Raw genomic sequence first — 10864 nt, 5'->3', positions numbered from 1 at the left:
AGCATTATGGTTCGGGGGTTGGCCGTCAGCAGCCAAACTCTCAATAGGGAAGGAGAAAAAAAAAAAAAGGATGAATTACAGGAGCTTTGTTGCTCTTATTCATTACGGTATATGTAGTTACTAGGGATGTAAATGAAAGCAAATACATTATTTGGATATGGACATTTAATGCACTCTGAACAGATACCAACAGCATATGAATTTTGCTGACACAATTTGCCACAAACACATCATGTATTCTTAGAGTCAAACTGAAACACATAATTTGACTTGTAATTCCTCTACACAAGGCAAAACAAGTTGAATTCAGTCTTCACTGTGAATATCCAACCTGGATAAAGGAAATCATAGAAAAAAATATCTCAGACTTTTCTTCAGTATCAAAATAATGCAAAATGATTATGGTGCCAACAGCAGCTACTAAGCTGAAGTAGCATGACCTTTTATGATTGCCTGTCATCAGACAGAACTGTTAACTGTTATACGGTTTCCTTCTTCACTCTGACATTGCGACCACTCTAACCAATTTCCGTGGGGAAGGGGGATACGATTTCCCCTACCCAAACACTAGTCAACACTGATGCATAGCCATGTCAACATACTGGTTTTGCTGTGGTGTCACATACTCCCATTGCATACACATCCTTCAGTTTTTAAATTTCACACAATATGGCCCTTTAAAGGCAGGGTTGGTAACTATTTCCAATACACTCTTTTTATACATCGTTTGAAATGGTCTTTACACCCCGACTGCAATAAATAAATAAATATAATAATGCTTGGAAAGAACCAATGAAATGCCTCCTCGCCCTGCTGAGCGTACTCTACCCCTCTCGCGTTACGGAACCCACTGCAGTTCTAGGCAAGACCCGCCCTTCGATAGCATTCGCGTGCTACGATTGGCCAGGCGTCCATGCTCACGTGAGGTAACGGAACCTGATTTGTTCAGTTCCTACCCCCTGACCAATCAGCTGTCCTAACCTTAACTACTCAAGGTCAATGCCTAACCTCAACCAATCAGGCTGCTTCATAGGGCGGGTCTTGCCTAGAACTGCAGTGGGTTCCATAATTAGGCAACCCTCCCGTGTACGAGCGTGAGCTCAAAGCGCACCATCGCTACATTGCTAACAGTTCTCATGTTTGTTTTGAACATTGGGATGATCAGACCAGGTGTTTGCTTACCGGTAAATGAGACATGCGGCTCTTTCTCCGCTCTGCAGCGATGCAGCGGTGCTCATGCACGTGGGAGGGGTTAGACGGAGCCCCGAGAGCATCATGGGGAGGGGTTGGACAGAGCCCGAAGGAGATGCTACTTTCAAATATTGCTAGCCTTTCAACATTAACAACCCTGCACTTAATTGTATTGACTTTGTATGTTTCCACTCTTAAAACCCCTTGATTCTTTTCTTCTTTATGGGTGGATTTCAGATAAAAGTCATGTTTGATTATTTGATCAATTTAGATACATGTTAATACAATATACTATTTAGTATATTATACCATTAACATTAAATGAGTGTAAATGGCAGTAAAGATGATTTCTAATAACGTTGCTTTGCGTTACACCCCTAATGTTTACATAAGACTATCACAGTCGAGGTAAAGTCTGTCTTTGAAAGCTTATTTAAAATATGTGTAAACTTATCAAACAAATTCCTTTAGACTGCTGTATAAAAAGCAAATACTTTCCTGGAAAAATAAAGAGAAAGAAGTAGAGGATGTAATCTAAAGGTTAGCAATTAATTCACTTCTCCCTGGGGACACAACTGCCAGAGTCATTCGGCACCGTGGCCCTGAGTATTTCTCACCTCTGAAGCAAATGAGCGCCGTGTCATCTTACATCTGGATGTGTTGGCTTTTATTTGCTCAAAAGCCCCATCCTGCTGTCAGACTCTACACTCTGAGTAAAGCAGCTCATCCCTGCACTGTTACAGGATCTGCTGCATACAAGGGTAAATGCCAAAGAGAATAAAAGGATTCAAACATTTGGGCTCTCCAAGGATGTTGTTGCTGTGTTGTGCGCACACGCACACGCACACACACCTCCAGACACTGTAACTATTAAATAAACACATTTTAGTAGCTGGGAAGGAATATTCAGGTTGTATATTTATCCCAGGTCTTTGCTTTATTCGTTCTTGCTGTGGATGTGTAAAGGATATGCCAATAACCTTGTAATGTCATGGGAGAAAAAAACAAAAACACTTTATTTTACAGTCTCATTTCACCTTGGTATCTGAAGGGAAGATTAGAAGCCGTTTCTCACTCTTGACTCACGCATGCATGCATGAACATTCAGTTGAGAAACTAAACTTACCAAACATACAAACAACCCCACAGCTATACCTTTAAGAATGTGTTCAATTTTTAAAAGGCACATTAAGTATATTTCATACAGATTTATTTTTCCAAGCCAACAGAAAGCGCTTATACGTGTGACAGGTTGTACTTAAGCAAAGTATTGCCTAGATCGCACACGTATCAGATACGCTCTCCAAATCTATGTTACTGTCTGCACTGGCTCCGTGCAGCCCCTGGTCTCACCAAACCAAAATTATCACGATGACGCTAGACGAAAAGTCACCAAAGTTAGTAGGCCTCAGCCTCTGGGGACCATGAATGTCTGTACAAAGTTTCACGACAATCCTTCCTATTATGGCTGAGATATTTCAGCCAGGAAAGTGCTGGACCAACTGACTGACCGAGCGACTGACCGTAAATGCCGACTCTAAAGCCATGATGCTAGAACAGTAGTCTCCGTCTCAAAGTAACAAATACTCTGTTGACCCAACCATCCACCCCGATCTCTTCTCTAAGACATGCTTTTGCTTTATAACAACCTCATTCCTCACCGTAATTAATTGCACAACCACAAGAGCTTCTTATCAGCAGTCAGGGGCGGGGCTAGAAGGGGGGCATGGGGTGGCACCGACCCCCCCTGAAATATGATTGCCCCCCCCCCATCCATTGGGCCAGAGTGCTGTTAAAGACAATTGTGATTTCCATTGGTCACTTGGCTACTGTACCTGCCAATTTTCCCAGCCCTTGTCATATGACCAATTAATGTTTCCATGACGACAATCCAAAACTCTGATACCATGGAACCAGTACTGGAATGTTTGTGTGGCAGACTGAGCCTATAGAACATGTGCATTGTATTTGGATATACAATTTGTTTAAAATGATAACAAGTGAAACTAATAATGACTGTGGTGTTTTATTTAGCAGAATTACATTGTGTTGTTCTATCCTATCCAATATTTATTATATTTCTAAGGAGATTTTCTACGCTGTATTCTGATGAAATATAAAGAATATTGATTAATGCAGCTTTTATAAGCATGTCTTTAATTTCTTGAAATCTTTTCTTGAAGAATCTTGTAGATGATATTTGTTTTTATTTTTATTTTCTTCAAAGAAGTAACCCAAAGTTTACCTTTAATGGTATTCTAGACAAGCTCAATTATGTATTGGGTTATGGCTATAGCCAGGTCCAGGTCGTCTTACCTCTAAACTGCAAATGAAACTTAAAAAGGAAAAAGACTTAAATATTCCTGCTTGAGGAAGCAATTTATTGAAGTTTGTTGTAAGATTCTTTCCTCTACAACTAAGCTACTGATCAAGGCGGGCTGCAGTGGAAAGTTCTGAAGAGATCATATTCTGCAGCCAAGACTCAATATCGTACAAGAAGTTCCATTCCAGCAGTAACAAGATTACTGTGCAGGCTTAGTCATTGGCAGAGGGCACAGACAGACACATATTCTGCTTATTTACAGGTACATAAATATAAATAAGATGAGTCTAAACTGGGAATACTGCTTGCCTGTAAATGGTGCCACTTGACAGTTTGTCACTACTTTAGAAATCTCTCTCTTGGAAAGGTGTAGTAAGTAAATTTAAAAAAATAAACTTTTTGACCTATTTGCTGAAACTGTCACTATATCCTGACAGTACTACGTATCATATAAAAAAGTCATATTCTAAAATCCTAAAGTGACCAAGTGGCAGTCCATCAGAATATCACAATGCATTGCATAATGCGCAGCAACCTACTGTACACTACCTGCCCAGCACCAAGCAACAGACGAAGGTGACGAAAGTCAAGCATTTAGCAGATAGCCAGATATTTCCGTCAGGAGTTGGTGGAGACCAAAAACAGAGGTTATACGAGAGCGAATACTGGAATTACATTTGTCAGGTGGCTTAGCACACAACCCTAAATAAATGCAAATGTTGCTCTGTTGTTGTTTCAACTTGTAAATTCACAAAAAACTACTTAGTTAGGTTAGGCAACAAAACTACTTGGTTAGGCTTAGGAAGAGATTCAATTCAATTCAATTCAATTCAATTTTATTTATAGTATCAAATCATAACAAGAGTTATCTCGAGACACTTTACAGATAGAGTAGGTCTAGACCAAACTCTGTACTTTACGAAGCCCCAACTATTACAGTGGTTGCCTCAAGAGCAAGCATTAGCAGTAGCTATTGCGACAGTGGCAAGGAAAAACTCCCTTTTTTTTGTTAGGAAGAAACCTCGGACAGACCCAGACTCTTGGTAGGCGGTGTCTGACGGCACCAGTTGGGGGAGTGGTGAATGGTGGCAATAATAGTCATAATAAAGATAGTGAAGCAGTGATCACAATGGTAGTCATAGTAGTTCATGTCATAGTAGGGCACAGCAGGGCGTTACGGGGTGTAGTGTGGCACAGCAGCCTGGGTGGACGCGGTTGGACGCGGCAGGACGCAGTCGGACACTGCGGGGAAACGCAGAGCGTAGCAGGGTGTAGTAAGTCCATAGCGTCAGCTGCACCCAGGACCCCGGTGTAGGTGCCACCCAATTCCAAGGCGATGTTCTGGGTGAAGAAGAAGCAAAGGGACTCCGGGGAGAAAACTCCCCAGAGCTAGGTTAGTAACAGGCATTTCTGGGACTAAGATGCACACAAAAGGAGACAAGTGAAAAGAGAGAAGAGGGAGCGGCTCATTGTGTCCTTGGAAGGAGCTTCCCACAGCAGTCTAGAGTTATAATAGCATAACTAAGAGAGGCAGGCTAAAGAGAGGGGCCCTGGACCGGGCTCATACTCTCCCCTGCCGGAACGGGCTTGTACTTCCTGCCTCCCTCTACTCTACTCTACTATGCTGCAACTCCTCACTCCCTAACTATAAGCTTTATCAAAGATGATGGTTTTCAGTTTATTCTTAAATGTGGCGACGGTGTCAGCCCCCCGAACCCAAGTTGGGAGCTGGTTCCACAGGAGAGGAGCCTGGTAGCTGAAGGCTCTGGCTCCGATTCTACTTTTAGAGACTCTAGGAACCACAAGTAGCTCTGAGTTCTGGGAGCTCAGTGCTCTAGTGGGACAATAAGGTACTAAAAGCTCTTCTATGTATGATGGTGCTTGACCATTTAGTGCTTTGTAGGTCAGGAGAAGGATTTTAAATTCAATCCTGGATTTTACAGGAAGCCAATGCAGAGAAGCTAATACAGGAGAAATGTGATCTCTTTTGTTAGTTCTTGTCAGAACACGTGCTGCAGCATTCTGGATCAGCTGGAGGGTCTTGAGGGACTTATTTGAGCAGCCTGATAGTAAAGAATTACAGTAGTCCAGCCGGGAAGTTACGAATGCATGGACTAGTTTTTCAGCATCGTTTTGAGACAGGATGTTCCTGATTTTGGCAATGTTACGAAGATGGAAAAAGGCTGTTCTTGAGGTTTGTTTTAAGTGGGCGTTAAAGGATAGATCCTGGTCAAAAATGACTCCTAGATTTCTGACAGTAGTGCTGGAGGCCAGGGCAATACCATCTAGGGTAGCTATATATTTAGATAATGAAGTCCGGTGGTGCTTGGGTCCCAGCACAATAACTTCCGTTTTGTTTGAGTTCAACATCAGAAAATTGTGGGTCATCCAGGATTTTATATCTTTAATGCACGCTTGAAGTTTAGCTAACTGACCGCTTTCGTCTGGCTTGATTGACAGATATAATTGGGTGTCGTCTGCGTAACAGTGAAAGTTAATTGAGTGTTTCCTAATAATATTGCCTAGAGGAAGCATATATAAAGAGAATAGAATTGGTCCAAGCACTGAGCCTTGAGGAACGCCATGGCTAACTTTAGCGTATTTGGATGGTTTATCGTTAATATTAACAAATTGGGATCGCTCAGAAAAATAGGACTTAAACCAGCTTAGTGCGATTCCTTTAATGCCAACTAAATGTTCCAGTCTCTGTAAGAGGATGGTATGGTCAATAGTGTCGAATGCAGCACTAAGATCTAATAAGACAAGTACGGAGACAAGTCCTTTGTCAGCAGCAGTTAGAAGGTCGTTAGTGATTTTCACCAGTGCCGTCTCTGTGCTATGATGCATTCTAAATCCTGACTGAAAGTCTTCAAATAGACTATTTCTATGCAGAAAGTCACACAATTGATTAGCGACTACCTTCTCAAGGATTTTGGAGAGAAACGGGAGGTTAGATATAGGTCTATAGTTGGCTAAGACCTCAGGGTCGAGGGTGGGTTTTTTCAGAATAGGTTTTATCACAGCTACTTTAAAAGACTGCGGTACGTGACCCGTTAATAAGGACATATTGATCGTATCTAGTAATGTGGTGTTGACCACGGGTAGTGCTTCTTTAAGTAGCTTCGTTGGAATGGGGTCTAAGAGACAGGTAGTTGGCTTAGCTGAAGAGACCCTTAACATTAATTGTTGGAGGTCTAAAGGATAAAAGCCGTCTAAATAAGTATCAGGTCTTATCGTTCTCTCTAGCCCTCCTGCGCCCAATGGTGAGTCGTTGGAAGCTGTGGGCAGAAGGTGATGAATTTTTTCTCTAATTGTTATAATTTTATCATTAAAAAAGGTCATGAAGTCATCACTGCTCAGAGCTATAGGAATAGATGGCTCAATAGAGCTGTGACTATCTGTCAGCCTGGCTACAGTGCTGAAAAGAAACCTTGGGTTGTTCTTATTTTCTTCTATTAGTGTTGAGTAATAGTCTGATCTGGCATTTCTGAGGGCCCTCCTATAATTTTTTAGACTATCTTGCCAATCCACACGAGATTCTTCCAGTTTGGTGGAACGCCATTTACTTTCAAGTTTTCGTGAGATTTGTTTTAATTTGCGAGTTTGGGAGTTATACCAAGGTGCTAGTTTCCTTTCCTTCATCATCTTCTTTTTGAGAGGAGCAACCGAGTCTAAAGTAGTCCGTAGGCAGGCCGTAGCAGCGTCTACAAAGTTATCAAGTTGGGAGTGACTAGAGTTAACATAACAGTCCTCTGTTATATTAAGGCATGACATTGAGTTAAGTGCTGTTGGAATAGCTTCCTTAAATTTAGCTATAGCACTGTCAGATAAGCATCTAGTGTAGAAACTTTTATTTAATTTCGTATAGTCTGGTAGTAGGAATTCGAAAGTTATTAAAAAATGGTCTGATAATAAAGGATTCTGCGGAAATACTATTAAATCGTCAATTTTGATGCCATATTCTAGCACAAGGTCGAGGGTGTGGTTAAAACAGTGCGTGGCCTTATGCACCCTCTGACTGAAACCAATAGAATCTAGCAGTGAATTGAAAGCAGTACTAAGGCTATTGCTCTCAATGTCCACATGGATATTAAAATCACCTACAATAAGTACTTTGTCTGATTGAAGGACTACGCATGATAAAAACTCTGAGAATTCAGATAAAAACTCAGAATATGGACCTGGTGCTCGGTAAACAACAACGAATATAATTGGCTGTACTGTTTTCCATGTTGGGTGTTGAAGATTAAGAACAAGGCTTTCAAACGAGTTATAATTTAGTTTAGGTTTAGGATTAATTAACAGGCTCGAGTCAAATATGGCTGCAACTCCCCCTCCTCGGCCTGAGCCTCGTGGAATTTGGGTATTATTATGACTGGGAGGAGTGGCTTCGTTTAAACTAACATATTCGTCATGGCCCAGCCAGGTTTCGGTGAGGCAGAATAAATCAATGTGGTTATCTGATATCAATTCGTTTACCAATAATGCTTTCGATGACAGAGATCTAATATTTAATAGTCCACATTTGATTTTCCTATTCTGTTCTGTCGTTGCAGTGGTTGTTTTAATTCCAATTAGGTTGTTTAGTATAGCACCTCTTTTGTTAGCGTTTGGTTTAAACGGTCTCAGTCGGGGGACAGACACGGTGGTTATGGGATTATGAATGGGTGATTGCTCTGAAGGGAGCACAGAGGGGCGTATAGCGCTGTATCTCTGATTATTGACTTTGGGAGAGTGTGTCTGGTCAGTGTGCTTGTGGGAGTGTTTACGGGATGTAAACAGTCAATCAGAGGTCTGGGTATGCAGGGCGTGGTGCAAATTTCCACGTAGCATCTGGCTTCCGCGTGTATTGGGATGAATCCCATCCCTGCTGAACAGGGAGCCACGTTCCCAAAACAGATTGAAGTTGTCAATAAAACCTATCCTGTGAATACTGCATGTGAGCTGGAGCCAGGTGTTAAGGGAGAGTAGTCTGCTAAAGAGGCCTGATCCGCGACCTAGAGATGGAAGTGGGCCCGAAATAAAAACCGACTTCCCAGTGCTTTTTAAAGCCTCAATGAGAGTGGTAAAGTCTCGCCTTGTGCGCTCACACTCCTGAATCCGAGTGGACATGTCGTTATGTCCACAATGGACCACGATGCGTTTGATAGAGGTCGGAAATGAGGGTATCAGGTCCATAACTTTAGCCAGGATGTCTGCAACTTTGGCTCCGGGAAAACAGTGTGTGACAGCATTATGAAACCGTAGGTCTCTAGTGATGGAGTCCCCAATAATTACTGTGGTTAGGGGGAAGAGCGGACGAGGAGTGGGGGGGTGTGGGTAGCCGGTGACGGGAGCAAAACAGTCAGTGTCGGTTTCAGATGGGCAGGGAAAAGAAGAGGAAGAATGCTTACCGTTCGGTTGTGGAGATTGTTTTTGAGGAACGTTGTCATTTGGCCGATCCAGGCAGTGTAGGCCACCGGACCGTCTGACTACCGCATCCCTCAGAAGCTTTCGCCGCGCGGTAGCAATCGTCTTCCGTGACGACGGCTGGTCAGTCTGCTTTGAAGCGGGGCGAGCCCGGTGAGCCGCACTGGCCACCACCGGCTCCGACTCCGACAAAGCATTGAAGCGGTTGGAGAGGCTGAGGGCAGGAGGCGATGGAGCCCTACCCGAGGCTCTCTTTCGGCCGCAAACCACCTCAGTCCAGGGTGGCTTGATAACCGGTGTCGAGCAGGACGATGGGCGTGGGCAGGCAGCTGGGTCCCATGGCGCGGTATCCTGGAAGGCCGCCGAGAGAGATGAGATCCGGAGCGAGATTGTGGTATAGGATAGAATAAGTACATACCGTATGTCACGTAACTCAAATTATGTATTGGGTTATAATAAGTCAACGTTGACTTTTGGTTTCACATGGAACACAAACGGCGGTCTAATGGGTGAAAGTGCTGTGTTTGGTAGACCCATCCATCCACCCCGGACTCCTTCTACTACAACACCTGAATTCCTCCTTAGAGGCAGCCCTGCATGTGAAAAACTGATGCTAAAGGGGTGAGGTTCACTGGGTGAGTTAAACCTCATGCCAAGGAGTCCTGACTAAGTTGCGGTATGTAATGAGTTGGGAGTGAGAACGGGTTAGCTTAATGCAGCACTGTAGTCACCAGCTAGTAGCTAACTTTGCCATACATAGTGTTTAGAGCTTTTTGCTGAAAGCAGCTGCCTGCTGAGTAGGGGTGAGGAAAAAAATAGACACAGCATAGTATTGCAATATTTTCCGTGGCTTATCGCCGTGTTAGTATGTAGTGGTACGAGCTATTAAACAAGGTCCCAAAACAAGCTAGCAACGTTGTATTTGCCAACATAGCGGACTCAAGGAAAAATACATTGGTTATCATAATTTCTTTAATGACCAATTTATCAATGACTTAGCATCATATGTATTAGAGAAAAGAATCACTTCATCCAATGTTAAAAAATAATAAAACAGCTTTGCCAGCCTACTTACAGTACTGGAGTTTCAAAACTACACATATATACAAGTACAATCTTCGCTGTAATATATATTTGTGTCCGCTTCAAAAATTGCTCTTGAGAAATGTTGTTAATCATTAACATCTGAAAAGATTATCTAGTTTCCTAACTGCTGAAACATATTGTGCCTCCTACTCCCTTTCTGGAACCCCTATTTTTCAGTGTGGTTGACATTATTGTTGAGTGTGACATTATCTTGTTGCATGCCATTAAGCCTTCATAAGTTGATTTGTCAACACATTGTAATGTGCCAAGTATAAAAGCATGAAGCCTGGGATGACATGTATAGGAATAATAGAGGGCCAAGGGGGACATTAACTCACCCGTCTATTAATTGGACTGACTGTCATCTGCAGTGTGACATCATGAAAAAGAGAACTGGTGCACACTGCATAAAGTGCATTAGATTTGGAAAGCAATTAGATCAAATTCAGTGTAATACCTAAAGCAGTAACAATCATGGCTTCTGACAGTTGTATTGCATCACACAGGAGAAATCAAAAGGGTGGATCTCTAAATGCTCTTATTAGCTTTTGATAGGTGCAAACCAGACTACAGTAGTTACACAGGAGCCTCTCTGTCAATGTGACATATATTATGAGAAATTCATGCTGAATAGAATCCATTATTCACTATTTACATAATTGATCAGATTGTCTGCAGGCTGTGTTAATAGAAAGTGACAGTTGTTAAGATGAGAGGTTTCGCAGGGCGATGCGGCGGGTTCAGGAATTCGAGCAGCTGATTTAATGCGACGTTTTTTTACTCCCCCCGTGGCCCCAGAGTTGGATGGCGTCAAGACCATCAAAGACTCTAAATCGAGTTAGGTGAATCACCACC

This window comes from Sander lucioperca, chromosome 16 (assembly GCF_008315115.2).
Source record: "Sander lucioperca isolate FBNREF2018 chromosome 16, SLUC_FBN_1.2, whole genome shotgun sequence".
NCBI lineage: Eukaryota > Metazoa > Chordata > Actinopteri > Perciformes > Percidae > Sander > Sander lucioperca.
Note: the sequence above shows the minus strand (reverse complement) of the source record.